The sequence below is a fragment of the Nannobrachium achirus genome (genome assembly GCF_963921795.1).
Source record: "Nannobrachium achirus genome assembly, chromosome: 15".
In the NCBI taxonomy this organism is placed as follows: Eukaryota; Metazoa; Chordata; class Actinopteri; order Myctophiformes; family Myctophidae; genus Nannobrachium; species Nannobrachium achirus.
The window spans coordinates 15608940-15627867 of NC_137822.1; positions in this window are offsets into that span (position 1 = coordinate 15608940).

The window sequence follows — 18928 nt, forward strand, 5'->3', positions numbered from 1 at the left end:
TGAAATATGAAAAATTGGACAGATCTGTCTTGATCACATGACGATAATGTGTATCGATTTTCATGATGTTTGGACAAATCTAATCTAAGTAATCCTCTAAGTAAGCTAAGTAAGCTCTGGCTTGATGTCCCTTAAGGCCCATATATTTTATCCCCATATATAGTCGACAAATGTGATCTCAGAACATGCCCATATATGAGCATTCCCAGATCACATGTGCAAATTAATTACATCCTTGTCCGTTTTATGCCCATATATGGAGATCCCCAGGCATCAAACCCAGGCCTTAACTCGCCAAGGCCCTGCTTGGCTTTACTAAACATACGTTTTATGCCCATATATGGAGATCCCTGTCCCAATGTCATCAATATTAAGGACATATCTAGGAATGCCCATTGGTAATGCCCATATATGGGCATGTTTTGACATAACATTGTTGACTATCATGCAGGGGTCTCCATATAGTGTGTGCCAGCGCCTACGTCATTGTAGTCCTTAGCGGCCATTTCTTGGGTAAAACACAGGTGTTTCAATTGTTTGATTGCATAGAACTAATGCTTTACTCCAATCAGAACACCTGTGTAAGGCTGTGTTTACCCAAGAAATGCCGCTCTTAGAACTACATTTGGCACACCCTATATGGGTAACTGGTCCGATATACATCACTGGCCAGATGGCCAAGAATTGGCGCGACCTTGCCCTTTATGGCGAGGTCGCATGTCGCCCTGAGGCGTCTTACTAGTTAGGATGTAGACAACAATGGTGGAGTGCTACAGGTTCTGTGTGGTTTCTGTAATAAGCAACGAGGAATGATTACCCTTGTGGTTGTACATTATATAGTGCATTGCACAATAAACAGGTAACTAGATATTGTGGGATATTGCAAGTGTGGTTGCACTGAGGCTGACCATTTATATTATATATTGTGATGTCAAGGGAAGCATGACCAAAAGCTTCACTTTTCTAATGTGCAGCCGCCCAACCCAGATAATATTACTCTGAAAGTTTACAAAACACAGGTTCACGTTGCTGGGAAAATTGCCTATAGCAAACACACCAATTTAACAGATACCAAACCAATTGAATAATGGCTTCTCTCTGAAAACATGTTCTGAACTTCGCAGTTTAGTTTAGCTGCTCAAATTACATTGATACGGTTTTACATGCAACCTGTCTCTGCCCAACCGTGATTACTTAGGAACAGTAATGCAGCTTAGATCAGATCAGAAGTACATTTAGTAGTTAACCATACTCATCACACTGGTCACATTCTAAAGAAATAAGTGCAGTGACATTATAAAGATATAAGAGATGTTAAAGTGCATACAGTAACAAGTTACACATCATTCATAACTAACATTCAGAACTAACACAGTATTGCATTGGTGATTTAAAGTTTGGGGTACGCGCTTTTAATGACGTCACGGGAACGTCGCTTAACACCTACATTACAGGAGTTAACAGATTCAGACAATGGACCATTGATATGCATATAAGCTCATCTCTTTGTTAAATCAGTGGTTCTCAACCTTTTCAGGCCACGACCCCCAAAATAATAATATTTTAACTGGGGACCCCCCCACCCTGACAAGCACTAAGAGTTTAGGCATTACATTTTGTATAACACTGTTCTATTGTGAAAATAGCCGATCTACATGCTCATAACGCCTCGCAACGCTGCCTCTAATATTTGACAATTTGTCCAATGTTTAATTTGTCATTTTAGAGGTATTAAAAAGTCCTTAAATTGTCACTTTAGAAATCGTGCATAAACCATATACATGTATACACTTAATTAAAATGTATGTTGGTTTGTTTACTGTTGAGTGAGAAAACAGTGTTTCACATTAAGTTAATCATCTGGGGACCCCCCAAAATAATTTGGGGACCCCCCCGGGGGTCCCGACCCACAGGTTGAGAACCACTGTTAAATCACCCTGCAGTGACACTAAACGTTGTTGAGGTGTGAATTTGGGGGTTATTTTGAATCGATGCATGCCTATACTCGTGAGAGGCGTGACACTGGTCAGAAAAGATACGGGACAGCGTGTACACGCGTGACAGGACCAATGCAACACTAGTGGCGAGAAAAAGAACCTCTGGGAACTCAGATTGATGCAACACTGGTTCTCTGACCGGAGCCTCTAATAGCGTGCATGTAGGTCAGGGATACCCAAAAGCTACCAGTAGATCACAAAGGCCGTGCAGGTAGACCACATGACATGCCCCTAAAAATATATGATTAAAATATGAAGAAAAATATGTATAATCAAGTTCACAAAACCCCTCTTTTTGGCATTAAGGCTTGATAGATTCAAATCAAGAAGGGCCTGTCAACTCCCTTCATGGTTTCTAAAGTAGGCAAACCCCAATACAATGTTTTGTTTTCAAGAGTCAGTAGTATTACAACGAACCTGAAAACCTATCACTTCCATACAGAATGGAATGAAGATGTTTTCCCCCACTATTTCCATTGCCAAATGAGTTTGTCTTATAAGTAATGCCAGTGTCGCTATTCCAAACCCAAAGCCCCCTAAGGTAAAACATTTTTGAGGTGGGTAGATCATGTTTAACTGGTCATTTTAAAAGTAGCTCTCTAGTCAAAAAAGTGTGGGCACCCCTGGTGTAGGTGGTTAGCATTAGCAACAGGTATTTTAGTTTGAATACACAAAGTGAGAGAAGTGTGTGAAAGAGAGAGCAGATGCAGTCTTTCTTAACCCTTACAGTGCCTATCCCGAACAAGTTCGGCTTTATTTTAATCCAATACAATATTTTACTTGCTATTTTACTTACCCCGAGCTGCTTGGAGCAACGTGGGTGGTCCCGGCTCGTCCAGCGCTAGCCAACGAGAGACGCTAGATGGTCCGACGATTTATTCCATTGAAAATGGTTTAAAATAAAGTTTAGACCCCCCCCCCCCCCCCCAATGTTCACCGAATGTTCACTGTAGGCGGCGCGACGTATTCCAGTGTGCCTATCCCGAACTAGTCCGGCTTTTTTAATAAAATGAATAAAATAATCCGAGGCCGCACCAAGCCTGGCTCTAAATTTAAAATCTAGGCGGCCGACCGAAAGCCCTCTCTCCCGGCCCGTAATCGGGCAACGCGGCCGCATCGCGCCGCCCACTCCAATGATAAATCACATCTTTAGACAGGATTTTCTCCGGATTGTGTTCCCAGACCCAAAGAAAACGTTTTTTGTGACTGAAATAGCTTTAGATCGGGCTTCTAAATGGGTTAGCATTTTGGCTGCGTGTCAGCTAGCTTCCTCCTATCGTCACCCATAGCATTGGCTGGAGTGAAATCCCAAGGCACTTGGGACAGTGTCGACGAAAGCTAGAGCGAAGGTCTATGGAGACATTTCTGGCACTCTAGCGCCCCTTGTGGCCGGCGGCACTGTATGAGTTAACAGACTGACAGGTACATACAGTATATTGGCATATCAGCATGCAGGCATAGACTGACAAATCTCTGTAATGGTACTATAAACATGTCAACATGACAGCCATGCTAAATAACCCGGGGCATAGATACAGTATAATAGAACCAGTGTTAACACTACCCTTTCATATTTCAAGCATGCCGAATCCCTTCGGTTCAAACAGACAATCAAAATTAAGATCACGACTGCACAATCAATTACAAAATCTAAATTGAAATCACCTATACCAAACTGAACTAAAATATAATTGAGGGCATGCCCACATACTGTATGAGGATATGGTTGGATCAGCGGTTCTGGACACCCCTTCGAACCTCTAGTACAGGGGTTTTCAAACTTTTTTGACTCAGGGCAACCCTGTAAATAACTTTTTCATCCACGGCACCCCTGAGTTACACTGTTCATTTTTAGAATCTTACATCATATTGGAGAAATATTAGTTTCCATCAGAACTGACTGAAAATAATGTTATACTTGATGTTTAAGCACTTGAACCCCAGCATGCCTATTCTGGGGGGAAGGTTCACCAAAAATAGCAGATCTACAAGCCCACAACGTGTCACAATCTGCTATTTTTGGTGAAGAGAGTTGTCGTAGATGGAAAAAACTCAAGTACAGTGCAAATCAGGGGTGTTTTACTAAGCATAGTGAAGTGATATTGATGTAGTGATATGGATGAATTCCAAATATGATCAAATTATCTCGCGGCACCCCTGGACTGGCATCAGACAGGGTTTGTTTGAAATATGGAATCATGTCCCAATATTATTTCTGAGAAAATATGGCTTGATCGAATCATTGGACAAAAGTTCACAAAGATTAGAAGGGATTGAAGCCTTCCGAAATAAGACGCATCCAAAATAAAATATCACAATAGAATTGCAACATAAATGCATTTTGAGAAAGAACTGTACAATAAAGCATTAAATTACAGAGGTTGTAAGATAACACTTTAATTATATGCAACGCACTGTAGATTGCATGTACCACCACACCTTGTTGTTTGTCTGGTTGTTACAAATGCCACAGGCATTTCTGGCACAGTGTAACTTTCAGATAACCTTATTATTGTGTGTAAAGCAAATAAAAAATCCTTTAGGGGCTATAAACCAATTAGTGGTTTTAGAAAAATATGGTGGTAGAGCATGACAACAGGAGAGATGATATAATTTATTTTGCTCGGCTAAAGTAAAGTGCCAACCTGTAGTCAGAAGTAAAATATTCATCCTTCTCCTCCCATTTGAACCCCTGATCTACTTTGTCACCGCTTCTAATTTCACTCCAAAGAGAAACACAAATTAAACCAAATGGACCAGTAACTTCCCTTACTGGGGGCTTCTCCATTGCAAACCGATCCTTTTCCACCTTCTCTCATCTTTCAGTGGAACCATCTCCCTAAAATCACCTCGAAATAACTTTTCACCTCCAAATTTCTTCCAGAACTATCCGTTACCTCTCGGCGACCCTTCAGAGGAGAAATCCCATTCATATTTGATTCATGTCTGAGCAGAAATGGCAGTAATGTCTCCTATAATTGTGAAGAGAGTAGTCAAGCAGGATTTTGATGGGCTAACAGTTGGACACGCACACCACTCGCATGTCCAGAGTGATATTATATCTGGCAGCCATGTCAAATTTTTTCTAAAAGGCTTTTCTTTGATTTTAAGACAAAAGGCTCCTGAGCTTCCAATGTGTGTGTTGGGGGGGGGGGGGGGGGGGGGGTATAATTAAGCTATGTTTAGTAGTATCGTTTCTCCTTGTTTTAACAAAACGTTAAGCGTCTGTGAGGAGTGAAAGAATCACCTGCTGATTTGAGTATGACATAATGTTTTGTAATCATGACGTGTGTGAGATCAAGCTGGTGTTTAACCCATTTAGGCTTAGAATTATTGAATGATTTAACTATTGAAAAATAGCAGATATACCGCAAGCTTGTAGATCTGCTATTTTGGAAAAGAAATCATGTAAATATGTGCAAATCTTACATGTATTTTTAAAGCGAACGTTTGTAACTCAAATTTCGCTTCTGCGGGGTCCCTGGAACGAAATATTTTGAGACGGGGGTCCGTGGCCAAATACATATCAGAACCCTAACCCAGTTAAGTGAAAAGGACCTTTTCTTTGACGATGGCTAGCCAGATTGCTGACATAGAAACATACGGTATATGTTTTTTCAAAAAGACAGGATTCTAAAAGACACTTAAAGAATCGGGTCAAAATTCAAATTTTCACAATTTTTCAAAAATTGCAGATCTACAAGCTCGCAGTGCGGCACTCGGTGCCGCGCTGTGAGCTTGTATGTCTTCTATTTTTCAATAGTTAAAGCATAAAATAATAATACACAATAATGTGTACCCGTTCTGAATGAATTAACATGGTTAACAGTTGAAATGAACTTCACTAGCGCGCCAGGAGTGATATTACATTTGGCAGCCATGTCATATCTTTCTAAAACCCTGTTCTGTGATATCCAGACAAGACAACGCTCTTGAGATCATGACAACATCCATTTCCTCTCTCCCGCTTTTAACTTTTTCTTTATTCTAGCAAAGGGAAGCTTTGGTATTAGGCTTTGGTTCAAACTCATTCTTCAGAAACAACCTGTATTGATCTGTAAGATGGCTGTATAGTAAATCAGTAACAAATCCCTCCATCAGCTTTCACTCTTCCTGTATGAGCGTCATCTTCCTCTGCTTCTTTTAGCGTTGGGCGAAACCCAGCCTGAAGCCTGGCCAATCCTTTCACCTCTCAGAACATGTGGCTGTGATGGAATTACTCTCCACAGACTGCTCTCCCATGAGACCTCTTGGCACTCCATGTGCGTGTGCGTACGTGTGTGCATGTGTGTGTGTGTGTGCGCATGGTCATACGGGTATGTGTGTTTCTTCATCATACTTGTGTGTGTGTGTGTGTGTGTGTGTGTGTGTGTGTGTGTGTGTGTGTGTGTGTGTGTGTGTGTGTGTGTGTGTGTGCGTTTGCGTGTGTGTGCGTGTGTGTGCGTGCGTGCGTGCATGTGTGTGTGCGCCCAGGCGCCGCCTCTAATCAGACCTGACACCAGACCAGCCCACCAATGCCCCACTTCACCTCACCCTCCATCCCCTACACTTGGACTAAAAGGGGCCAGGATGAGGCTCCAATCACCCCCCACCGATGGCAAATAGTTTCCAGAGCGGTGCCAAACTTATTATGTCCCACCCAGATCCCATGCAGGGGTCAGGTGAAATTGGCGAGGCTAAAATAGAGGGGAGCGGGTTATCCTGTGACTTGACACATGCATGCACACACACGCACACATGCACATGTACATGCACATGCATGCACACACGCACACACACACACACACACACACACACACACACACACACACACACACACACACACACACACACACACACACACACACAATGTAAAGGGCACGTACAGTATAGGTGCAATCACAATAATGCACAAATACATTCCAACAAATGAAGCCACATAGGCCTACTCTATATGCGCATTCATGACATAGACAAATTATCACACTCACACACACACACACACACACACACACACACACACACACACACACACACACACACACACACACACACACACACACACACACACACATAAAGAGGAAGTGAGGGTTCAATCCTAAACAAACTCAGGATGCCAGGGAGTGTGTGGCTCTTCCATAAGGGATCACATCTCCTCTGATGAGCCCCTAGTAGTTCTACCGACTTGGATATCCCCCTCAAGTGGATCCACATTGACCGGATAATCACAGGAGGAAGTCAACCTATATAAACATTGGGGGAAATATTATGTCCATTTTCTGTAATCATTATCTGTGGAAAAAAAGGCAATAGACTTAGAAAAGTGGTTATTTTGACTGTCCGTGAATGATGGATTCAATAGCTCTTGGACGTTCTTTTGAAGCAGTGCTTTTCAGCTCACCATAACTCACTGCAAGTCACATAACTGGTGTAAGTTCCCCTTTAAAGTGATAGCCGTTCAGCTCACTGTGATGTTGAACTGAGACAGCTGTGCTATACGCACACGGCACAATCCTCAGTGTTCCTTTAATCCATTTGTAACTCAGAGAGCGTACAACAGAATGGACCAGTACGTGTCCATTTGGTTTTGTGTGTACAGTCAGTGTCTGAGCTAAAAGCACTAAGCATTCTACTGCAACGGACAGGAACGAATTGGGACCAACAGGAAGTCTACACGAGCCTTCCCTAAAACACCCTGGCCACCGCTCCACACATCCAAGACGCTTTCCCCCCCTGGCTCTGAAGCTGTAGAATGACCGGCTCCTTGCAGTCAGAACTGCAGACTCACTCCCCATTTTCCTCTTCAGACTCCACCTCAGCCCCTAGCCCTCATATTTCCTTGCATCATCCATCCATCCATCCATCTTCAACCTCTTATCCGGAATCGGGTCATGGGGGTAACGGCTCCAACTGAGATTTCCAGAGTTCCCCATCCTGAGCAACTTCCTCGACTCCCTCCGGGAGTATACCGAGGCGTTCCCAGGCCAGTATGGAGTAGAGTTCTCAAATTCTGCCCAAGCCCGACCCGGCCCGGACTGGCCCGACGTTGTCGGGTAGGGCTGAGCCTAAAATAAATGCTAATTGATCGGGCCGGGCCGAGCCTCGGACTCCGTCACTCAAGCAACAGAGAACGGTCCCTGTCTGTCTGCACACACCGCGGCACTGAAGCCTGACCAAAGGACCAATAATCATTGACACATAGGGAAATACTGCCTACTAGCAGCTTGGTTGTTGTGACAACGTCACTTACATAACCTTTGGATATACGGAATTCTCAGAGCGCTAGCAGCGTGAGCTCTGTGTTGGAGAGGCTGGTTGCGATGTTAAAAGACAGCTCGGAGTTCCACAAGTTTGTAATAAGTTATATAAATCCAAGAAAAGTACATTCAAAGTGGAACAAACTTGGATATTTTGACAAGGACTTAGGACTTAGTTTACAACCTTACCTTGTTACAGACAATCAGCTCGTCTGGTAAGATATTATTAATTCCATATGCTTTCTGGTTAATGAAGTGTCCCTGTGATGCTGTGTGCATTTATATTACTAAAGGGTTTACAGCCGCGGCGACGCTTAGACTTGCAGAAGGCACACACGCCTGATCAGGCTCGGTGTGGGAGGAATTTTCAGCCCTGGGATTTGCATCAGACCGGCCCTATGCGAGCGCGCGTAGCGCGCGAGCAAAAAAAATTTGAGCATTATTTATTAATTAATTGTCAAAATTGAGCATTATTTATTAATTAATTGTCAATTTTTCACTTGAGCACCCCCTCCTCAAAATGAACGGTTCCAACGCCACACTAAAAACGGACCCCAAAAGACTGTGAAAATTGATGACTCATCACTAAACCATCATTTTGAGTGGCCATTTCTTGCCCAATGAATGTTTTTCGTGCAAAACAAATGCTTGCAATGGATTCCGAATAATTAAAAACCCCTAGTTTGATCCCTCACATCCCACTTAAAGCAGATTTTTTCCTTTATATTATAGTGTATAGTAAGTGAAGGTAGGTAGGTCGTTTTCAAAACTTTGCCCTGATGGGATTCCTTGGGACTTTTTTTCTCTCACTAAGGATATAATGAGGATACAGAATCAGTTGAGTTTGCTACTATTGCAATTTGTTTTAGGTTTAGCCTAATTTTGGCCTAAAATTACTGGACTATAAGCATTATGTTTTGGATTGAACTGTTTGAACATAATGCATAGGCTATCCACAAATGTAGGGCCAACTTGCACAAATACTGTACATTAATTACAGTAGGCTATCCACATTACCATTTGCGCATTGGCGTGACATGTTTAAGGTAATAAATTAGGATACTCACAAGTTATATTGTGGATACAATACAAGCAGTGGATGCTGTCCCAGCGTCTGGTTTAATAAGACAGGACAGCCTTTTGGGGAAGTTGACATAATTGCTCCTCAGATATATTCCATTCAAGGTAACGTTTTAACGTGTCCAGCTGTCCACATGACATGTTTCATCTGACTGGATGCGACCATAGGATGCGACAGACCAGTGTTGCGTCCATGTTTGTTGTTGCCATCTTAAAATGAGCGTGCATTCTTGTTAATTAGTGGTTGAACAACTTGCCAACTTTACTCACAAATGCTCTCTCGTTTGAAAGGCTCTGTGATGTATTCTAACTAATAACAACTTGTTTTGATAGTCCATCCAACAACTAAACCGCGCGCCTAGCTCGTATTACAAAGTGAAGCCAATCGGTGTGCAGCGTCACAGCTCACAGGCACAGCGTGATAGAGGGGGCCCATTGAGGGGGGCTTCCGATAGAGTGTCATTCACATATGAGCGTCATTTATTTGGACTGAGATTTACTGGCAGTCGGAGTCCCCCCTGGCAACAGGACATAGGCAGAACTAGCACGTTACAGAAAGGGGGCCCCAATGGGGGTTTCTGATGGACGACGATCATTCGCATTGACGGCCGAGGCCCGTTTCAATTGAAACACTGCAGTGACCTGCAGCGGCCCGCTCGCCGGACTCCCCCTAGCGGCCCAGCGGGGAAATCCCCGGTTTCCCAGACGCTCACGCCGACGGTGCGCCTGATTTGTATTGCATGTTGAAGCATGGTGTGGTGTCGCGTAGCGATCATAGCAGATCTGCAAGCCCAGAATGCGAGCGAAATTAACACGTTTTGGGTTTATAGATCTGCCCTGTTTGCTGCTGCTGTGATTGGTGCGTTGGAAGGACGAAATATAAATCACAGACCGTGAGAACGTCAGGGAGGAGAGAGAGAATGAGAGATGTACTGTATGATTGACAACAGGGATTTAACTTTAGACTATTTTGCGCAGATCTTGGCATGTTTTATGAACAACTGAACACATGAAGTTGCCATTCCGCCAACTATTATAGGCCTATGTCCATTGTCTCACCCTGTTGTAATTTGAGACACTAGTGCATCCTACTGGCGTTTTCTTTCTTTCTCTCTCAGGCTTTCGGGCTTTCGGGCCATAAATTATGATTATTGATAGGGTCGGGCCGGGCTTCGGGCCGGCCCACTAGGGCCCAGTTTGGGCCGGGCCTTAATTTTCAGGTCTAGTACTCTAGTGTGGAGATATAATCCTTCCATCTGGTCTTTGGTCTGCCACAGGGTCTCCTCTCAGTGAGACGGGCATCGAGAATCTTCCTAGGAAGGCTCTAGGGAGGCATCCGTACTACAGTAGATGCTTTAAGTAGGATGTGAGGGGTCTAACTAGGGGTTTGTCATGATTCTGAATCCATTGCAAGCATTTGTTTTGCACAAAAACATTCCTTGGGCTAAAAATGGTCCCCACAAAACTATGAAAAGTGATGACTCATCACTAAACCATCGTTTTGTGGGGCCGTTTTTAGCCCAAGGAAATTTAGACCCCTCACATCCTACCTAAACAAGATTTTTTTCTGGGTATTTTCTTCCTGTTGTATAGTGTCAATTGGAGACCAGTCAGACTTGATTTGGTCGCTGTGGCAACCCCGAAGGTCGCAGACTCTGGCGCCCTAGCTAAATCATTAGAGCATGCCCTGTACATCTGTGCAACATTTGGCACTTTTAGACTGATTTGCACGAAATGACCATTTTATCCCCCTAAGGTTCCAGACTATCATGTTTTTTCTTTAAGAGATGCTAGTTACTTTACTATGCAGAAATAATATTTTGGTTAATTGTTAGTATACCTGGTATCCTAGTTTTTTGAAGAACCTATTTTCTTTTTTTTCCCTTCTTTTTTTTCATCCTACCTACAGATGTGTCACGATTTCATTTGTTGACTAAGGTCATTACTCTGATCTCTCGTGGCTCGGGATAAGAGCATTGTAAATTGTGCTGTTTTATTGTTGAATGTTCTGTCTTTTTTTACATCCCTGTTGTGTCAGTGAATCCATCCATTATGCACATCACTACGGTGGACGTGCAAGATGCCTGCATTGATATACTGATCTCAACCCTGACAAATCTCTAAATCTTTCCCCCTGTCAAAAAAGAATGGCATGTTTGCAGAAGGAGCCAGTGAACTTGTTTTTTTTCGAGCAGTAAGTGAGCCTCTAAATCATGTTTGAATCCTAGATAACACCTGCAGGGATCCCGCCCCCGGAGGCACGTGATTGGCTGAACCGGGCTTGTTCGTCTCCGTGACCTATTTTCCTGTCTCTCATTCCTGGCCTCCTTGTTCAGCTTGTTGAAGATGTTGATGGAGAATTATGTTTTGTTTGTTTAAGTTTGAGGCGAGAACATATTTCACGGGTGCCGAAGGTGACAGGGCAAGCAGAATCCTACGTGTTAAGGGAAGGAAACGTGAGCCTTTTAAAGCACTTTAAGTGATTCCCTCACTGTCCCGGCCCCCAGGCAAGGCTAGGCTTGTCTCAACACAGCGTCACAGAATAGGGCCCAAGGCCAGGCGTGGACAGGGAAATGATTTGTGTGGAGGTTCGGCCGGGTGGCAACATGTGGACATAGCGTAAAATATGCACGTGGTGCAGAATTTTGAATTCTTTTCAAATGTTATCAGATGGTTTTTCCTCCTTCACTCCCTCCTATAGCTTCCGTTTCCATCAGACATGTTTTCTTTCTCACCCTCTCTCACACACAACATCAATGACAACCCACACATACCGTATGTAGTCACATAGAAACGCATGCGCGCGCACGCACACACAGAGCAACCGTCACCTGCTGCAGCCTGACCACATTGTGCAATAATGTCCAGATATGAGTGCCTGTCTATAGGTCATCTCTACAGATGTCAGAAGGCAAAACACAGAGGGCTCTTCACTGAGCAGAATGTGGCTGTGAATAACTCTCTTTGTCCATGCACACATCCAGGGTGCATGCAGGGGACATGACCTTGTGTGAGGTACCGTACTGTACTGTACTGTACTGTAACAGCCAGGCAGAGAAGAAGGGCCTTTCCTGTTGCGTCTCCAGCTCAAAAACTGTAGCTTCTGATGGTTGCTTTATACTTAAAGAAAAGAAAACTCATCCGGCATATTTGGGGGCGTGTGTGTGTGCGTGGGTATGTGCACGCGTGTGTGAAGATTGTCTTGTGCCTCACTCGAGTCTGTGTTCGTGAACAAGAAGGGAGACAAGATGATACTGTATGTCTCGTGTAATTATGTTGGTATGGTTGTTTCTCAAAGAACCTTCAAAATTGTATGTCCTTTAAACCAGTGGATCTCAACTGCGAGGTGTTGTGAGCATGTAGATCGGCTAGTTTCACAATACAACCATGTTATACAAAATGTTCCTCAAATCTTAGTGCAATACAATCTCATTTGTTTAGATACACCATAAGACTGGGTCTAAAATATACGATCATGAATGCTTGTCCAATAGAAATAAACAAAAATCTCAAATAGCCATGCATGTGCGGTTTCACAACGCCACGTGTTATGAGCTTGTACGCCGTCTGTTTTCGCCACGGGACACCATCGTGCGACTACATATAAGCTAGGCTAATAATGAGTGTTATAGTGGGGACTCTCCCACCAGGTTTTGTGAGGGGTTTTTCCCTCAGCGGGTGGCCAAAGGACTGTGATCCTTTCTATTTCATTTGAGTTTTTTCCCCCCTCCTCTGCGTGTGTGTGTGTCCATTCTATTTAACCGACCTCTAATTATTTTATAACTTTAGCTATTGAAAAATAGCAGATATACAAGCTCACAGTGCGGCACCGAGTGCCGCGCTGCGAGCTTGTAGATCTGCTATTTTTTGAAAAATCGTGAAAATGTGTGCAAATCCTTAAATATATCATTTTCTGAGCAAAAACATCTTTGCTTCTGGGGGTCCCTGGTACAACATATTTTGAGATGGGGGTCCTGCGGCCAAATACATGTAATTTTGGGGGTCTTTGACGTGTGTCCAAAGGATTGTGATCCTTTCTATTTAATTCTCTTTCTCTCGCACCCCCTTCGCCTCCCCACCCCTCATCTCTCCCACTCTCTCTCTCTCCCACTCTCTCTCTCTCTCTCTCTCTCTCTCTCTCTCTCTCTCTCTCTCTCTCTGTCTCCCCCCCAGCATCCCTGCTCTCTGTCTCCTGCACCTCATCATCATCTCTCCGTCTCATCTCTCACTGTGAGGGAAGGAAGCCGGGCGGAGCATCACAGCCTGATTCATTTAACGGATATGGCTTCGATAGGAAGTGAGTGTGTGTATCTGTGTGTCTGTGTGTGTGTGTGTGTGTGTGTGTGTGTGTGTGTGTGTGTGTGTGTGTGTGTGTGTGTGTGTGTGTGTGTGTGTGTGTGTGTGTGTGTGTGTGTGTGCGCGTGCGCGTGGGAGTAGTAGTAGTAGTAGTAGGATTGAGAAAGGCTTGAGATAGAGGATAGGAAGATGGGACCAGATTATTTTCGTTAGCATGACATATTTGACATAAGGTCTGACTGAAGAGGTGGACAGGTTTGGATCCATGGCAGACACAACGCACGCACGCACGCACACACGCACGCACGCACGCACGCACGCACGCACGCACGCACGCACGCACGCACACAAAATAAACATTCATTGGTCGAGTGTGCCCTTCCTTGTCAGACAAGTGGTCATGGGCTTTGATCTTGACTGGGTCTCACTCTCACTCTATCGTACTGTCTCTATATGTCTCTGTCTGTCTGTCTGTCTGCCTGTCTGACTCTCTCTCTCTCTCTCTCTCTCTCTCTCTCTCTCTATCACTAATTTTTTACTTTAGCTATTGAAAAATAGCAGATCTGCAAGCTCGCAGCGCGGCACTGCAAGGTAGAAGATCTGCTATTTTCAAAAGAATCTTGAAAATGTGAGCATTCATTCTCTCTCTCATTCTCTCTCTCTCTCTCTCTCTCTTTCTCTCTACTTTAGCTATTGAAAAATAGCAGATAAGCAAGCTAGCAGCTCGGCACCGAGTGCCGCTGCTCTAAGAGCTTGTAGATCTGCTATTTTTGAAAAAATCGTGAAAATGTGAAAATCCTCTCGATCACTGTCTCTCATTCTCTCTCTCTCTCTCTCTCTCTCTCTCTCTCTCTCTCTCTCTCTCTCTCTCTCTCTCTCTCTCTCTCTCCCTCCAGCCGTCTGGTTGGCTGGACAGCCCTGGGGTGTTTAGGTTCTGGAGCAATCCCAATTTCCTCCTCTAATCATGACATCATCCTGCCTCAATAGGTTAAAGATGTGGCCAGGATATATACCCCCCCCCCCCACCACCACCACCCCTCCCCCCCTTCCATGCTCTGCAGCCTCCAACCAAAAAATTGCACACATTGTCAATTGCACCGAGACACCACCACCATATTAGTTTCTGAAAAACAATAGGAGCCGCGTAAACGTGTCAGGAATGCATGCAAAGGCACTTCTGGCGAGGGCAGATGTATACAGTGTAGGTACACTGTGTAGGTGGTCTTACTGGTGTGAATGGATGAGTATTCAAGTGTGTGTGTGTGTGTGTGTGTGTGTGTGTGTGTGTGTGTGTGTGTGTGTGTGTGTGTGTGTGTGTGTGTGTGTGTGTGTGTGTGTGTGTGTGTGTGTGTGTGTGTGTGTGTGTGAGAGAGAGAGAGAGAGAGATTTTTGTCCATGCCTTACCCCTTATCCCTAAACTTCTTTGCCCTTTTTTACTATTTTGAAAAAAGATTTTTAAATACTTCAAATAGTCGATCTACATCGACACGTTGTGAGCTTGTAGATCAGCTATTTGAAATTTAAAAAAATGTTTTTCAAAATAGTAAAAAATGGTAAAAAACGTTTAGGGATAAGGAGTAACGCATGGATGAAAATAGAGCCCAGAGTGTTTGGGAAGCAGCGAGTCGTGTGTATTTCCTGTGGTCATTTGTGTATAATGCATGGGTTCCAGTGCAGTCCATATGCAGGCCATGAGGTAATCCAATAGTGCCGTCCGTCAGAGCTTTGGAGAGATTGTGTCCCAACCTCCAGACATGATTAAAGCCCAGAGCTGATTAGAGGTGAAGAGTAGCCCAGGCCTGCCTGGCCTGTCAATAGATGTTAAGCTCACCTTCAGCAGCTATGCAAATCACACCAACAGTCACTCATCTCTCTCTCTCTCTCTCTCTCTCTCTCTCTCTCTCTCTCTCTCTCTCTCTCTCTCTCTCCCCCCCTCTCTCTCTCTCTCTCTCTCGCACGCACCCACACACACACACACACACACACACACACACACACACACACACACACACACACACACACACACACACACACACACACACATTTCTCTTCTCTTCTGTAAGAATGTTATGATCAGGGAGCACAGTGGCGCAGTGGTTAGCGCTTCGCCTCACAGCTAGAAGGTCCTGGGTTCGATTCCCGCCGGGGGACACTGTGGGTGCTGGGGGCGTGTTCCTCCCTCCGTGTCATCAGCGCCCACACCCTAGGTGGGGTTGGCGATAGGGCCTTTCTGTATGGAGTTTGCATGTTCTCCCCGTATCTCCTAGGGTTGATACCCTCACAAAAACATGCAGTAATCCTGGTCTCAATAATGCCTCCCCCTGGCCAGCCGGGCACCTGATGGAGGGGAAAGGAACTGGTTGAAATAACGTGTTACGTCACGTGCTACGTCCATCCCAGGGAAATCCCCCTGTCAGGTGAAAAGAAACAACTTGGACTACCCATGCATTGAAGGAAGCATGAGGTTTTCCATTGTCTCCCCAGGTGCGGCAGAGGTAGAGCAGAGCCCAGGATTACATAGGCAATTGGGCAAAATCGTGGGATAAAAATTATATATATATTAAAAAAAAGAATGTTATGATCAATAGAATTCAAATGAATTTGTATAGAGCGCTAATACTGTAACTGTAACACTGTAAATAATAACATTTAGGGTCTTCTATCTTGCTTACTGAAAAACTGTTGCTGCATGTTTCTCGTCGTCTCTGTGTCTGTCTGTCTGTCTGTCTGTCTGTCTCTGTGTGAGAGAGGGAGAGAGATAGAGGGAACGAGAGAGAGAGAGCATGTGTGTGCGTTTGTGAACATGTACACCTGTGCCTATGTTCGCGCGCGCGCATGTGTGTGTGTCTGCGTGTGTCTGTGTGTGTGTGTGTGTGTGTGTGTGTGTGTGTGTGTGTGTGCGTGTGTGCGCGCGCGCGCGCGCGCGCGCGTGTGTGTGTGTGTGTGTGTGTGTGTGTGTGTGTGTGTGTGTTGTGCATGTTTCTGGCAGAGGTTCAACAGGGCCCTGCGCTGCGACACTATTGCATTAAGTGAGTAATGAGAGAAGCCCAGATTACTATCAAACTCTTCATTTTCACCCCAGCCTCCATCTGCGCTCAGCCGTCAAGCAAACAATGAAACTGTGATACTGGCATATTTCAGCTCAGTTGGAATGGGCCAGCACTCCCATGACAAGAGGCAGGGGCGTCACAAGGGGTAGGAAAGTGGGACTGAGTTACTAGGGCCCAATGTGGTGGAGGGGCCTTAATTATTTCATACTTTAGCTATTGAAAATAGCAGATATACAAGCTCACAGCGCGGCACCGAGTGCCGCGCTGCGAGCTTGTAGATCTGCTATTTTTTAAAAGTCGTGAAAATGTGTGCAAATCTTTGAATATATGTATTTTTTAAGCGAACATTTTGTAACTCAAATTTTGCTTCTGGGGGGTCCCTGGAACTAAATATTTTGAGATGGGGTTCCGTGGCCAAATACATACCATTTTGGGGGTCCTTCACATGAAAAGGTCTGAGCTCCACTGACATAGAAACATAGTTTTTTTTTTTTAAACTCAGAAGGATTTGAAATATTCAAAGATTTTCATGATTTTTCAAAAATTGCAGATCTACAAACTCGCAGCGCGGCACTCGGTGAGCTTGTATATATCTATTTTATTTTTATCTGCTATTTTTCAATAGTTAAAGCACAGGGGCCCCGCAGTGAATCCTTGTACCCAGGGCCCAGAATTTGGTGCGACACCCCTGGACAAGAGTACTTGTAGTCATAGCAATTACTGGATCACTGGAATGACAGAATGCGTTTTATGTGAGGGAATGCGCAGTGGTGGAAAAAGTACTCACATAATTTACTTACTGTAAGTAAAAGTATCAATACTGCAATGTAGAAATACTCTGTTACAAGTAAAAGTCCGGAATTCAAAATGTAATTGAGTAAAAGTACAAAAGTGTTGGCATCAAAATGTACTTAAAGTATCAAAAGTAAAAGTACAAAATGTTTGAAAATAGCAGATCTGCGAGGTCACAACGCGTTGTGAGCTTGTAGATCGGCTATTTTCAAATAGCCGAGGTATAAATTAGGACTAAAGTGGTTCATGTATGTTTTATAATATTAATTTATATCTGCAAAGTAACTAAGGTTTTCAAATAATTGTAGTGGAGTAAAAAAATATATTTGGATCTGAGATATAGTGGTAGAAGTAAAAGTATTGGAAATTAGTACAAATACCTCAAGAGTGTACTTAAGTAAATCTACTTACGATTGTTACTTTACTCCACTGCATATGTTTTATAAAAAATGACTAAGCCTGAAAATCCTCAATATAGAATTATTGAACAGAATAGTATAATATGGCATGTATCGTATAGCATATGGCCATTGTTGGGTGTGCCCCTTATATGTCCAAAACGTACTTTTCAGGTAATGGCATGAAAAAACTATGCTTTTTTTTAAGTCACAAGCTCTTGTTCATACATTTCATTCTTTAAATATGTATAAAACCCACACAGACACACACCCACACTTTCAAATTGATTTAAACAAATAGATAAGGTAGTAGATCTACAATCTCATAACGCATCGCAATTTGACGTGTTGTGAGCTGATAGACTGGTGTTTTTTTCTGCGTATGATTGATTGACTGACTGAAAAATGTAAATAGGTGCAGTAAAACCTTTAGACTAAAAGGATAATAGTCCTTGGAACTTGGATGACACTGTCATATGACGAAGTAGAGCATTAATTTACTAAAAAACATAAAAAGTTGAAATACTTAGATACGATGATATGTGGAATACATATAATATGACAAAGACTAGCATAATATACAGCAATTTATTCAAATATAACAACTAGGGGTGGGCAATACATCGCGATAGTTTATTTGCCAATACTGTATCGATACTTCAGGCCGTAGTATCGCGATACTTTGAGGAAAATAAAATATGTTCCCATGCATAGGAACCTGGTAGAAGTCCGGTCCTGACACTCCACTGCCTCTAGATGTCACTTTACTATAGTAGCTACTTCCCCTTCCCATGGTTCAGTGAGTGAGGTCTCTCGAGAAAATGGCTGCGAATGACAAAAACAACAACATTAGAGCAGCGTCTTCAGCTTTTAAAGCTGATATATCGCAATAGTATCGCATCGCAAAGATTCGCAATATATCGTGATACTATTGCATCGTGACCCAAGTATCGTGATATGTATTGCATCGCGAGATTCTTGACAATATCCACCCCTAATAACAACATATAGCGTGTGCATGCATTTGTGCGTGCATGTGTTTGGTGGGTGCATCATTTTAATCTCAAATTAGATGAACT